Genomic DNA, 1,147 nt, shown 5'->3' on the forward strand with positions numbered 1-1,147 from the left:
CTACTTCGTGGCCACAATTAAACATTTTTTTTGACCATGTCATAAGAGGGGCTCCGTTATTTATATATATATATATATATATATATAGTTTTTTTTTTTTTTTTTTTTAGGTAACTAGTAAACGTTTCACAAGTTGCGTTTTTTAATGAATCTGTCCTCATTCTGGAAGCATTTTAATCCACCTATCCAAAAACTGCTCCCTAGTAGAGCTGATTAATTAGCGCTTTATTCGAGTGTGTGTAAATCAGAAGCCAACTTCAGCGTCAGCCGGTTTCCGGGGGGAGGGAGGTGGTGGAGCGTGGCTGATGCTGACTCTAAAGCTAACCAAGCCATCCACCTCGGACAGCCTCTCACCTGTGCGCGTGCAAATACCCACGCGGACGTCCGTTTTTTTTTTCCTCTTTTTTTCTCCGTGTCATGAATGTTCATTGTGTTTTCTGCTGGCGGACTCTCCTGAGGGGCGTTTGCGTCGTTAGAGGTGAACGCGGAGACTTCTTCATCAACATGGCGACAGCAGCTGCTGCTGCTGCTGCTGCGGTGATAACCAGGTACAGACTTCTCTGTTCCCTCCAGACACGTTGCTAGAAATCAGCGCTCAGGAGTTCCTTTCCGTGGCTACCAGCTTCCACAGGAGGAGCAGACGGTGTCGGAGGTGCTGTCAGGTCACAGTCAGCCAATTAAACATTTCTAATGGAGTTTTCTTCTCGTAAAGAAAGAAATGTCAGCTCAGGTCGTGCTGGATTTCTCAGTCTGGCTCTAGTTTCAGCAGACGGTAAAGGCTTTCCACCTGTTTGCATAGGAGGCAGCTGGTTCAGCACCACGGACAGCGAACCACATGTCTATAGAAAATCCGTGCAAACCATCAATAAAACTCTTAATGGAGGTGTAATAAAAAAAATGAATTATTCTAATGCTCTATCTTCTTATATAAAGCTTTATTTCACCTTTTGGCATAATGATTTTTTGTGCTGCTCGTGTCCCAAGGGCAAAAAGGAATCCCCTTTAACAGACAATGTCACCTTCTCATTTATTAACAAGGCTTCTGCCTTTAGCTTCAGTTCAAAGTTAATAGAACCACATCCATCATATGCTTAGCTTTTATTAAGCAAATAAATCTATCTATCTATCTATCTATCTATCTATCTAT

General features: G+C 42.5%; 1 protein-coding gene across 4 annotated transcripts in view; it reads left to right on the plus strand.

Moving 5' to 3' along the window:
* Window positions 1–1,147, plus strand: part of LOC107087192 (sodium channel protein type 2 subunit alpha-like) — a 64,592-nt gene that overhangs the window by 9,028 nt on the left and 54,417 nt on the right. The window contains exon 1 of one of the 4 annotated variants that reach the window (XM_015378633.1): window positions 416–548. The exons of the other annotated variants lie outside the window; for them this stretch is intronic. The gene's annotated coding sequence lies outside the window, so the exon portion shown is untranslated. Of the gene's footprint in view, window positions 1–415; window positions 549–1,147 lie in introns of those variants that run through there. 4 annotated transcript variants of the gene reach the window in all.

The sequence above is a fragment of the Cyprinodon variegatus genome, unplaced genomic scaffold, assembly GCF_000732505.1.
Source record: "Cyprinodon variegatus isolate N-32 unplaced genomic scaffold, C_variegatus-1.0 Scaffold9, whole genome shotgun sequence".
NCBI classification, from domain to species: domain Eukaryota; kingdom Metazoa; phylum Chordata; class Actinopteri; order Cyprinodontiformes; family Cyprinodontidae; genus Cyprinodon; species Cyprinodon variegatus.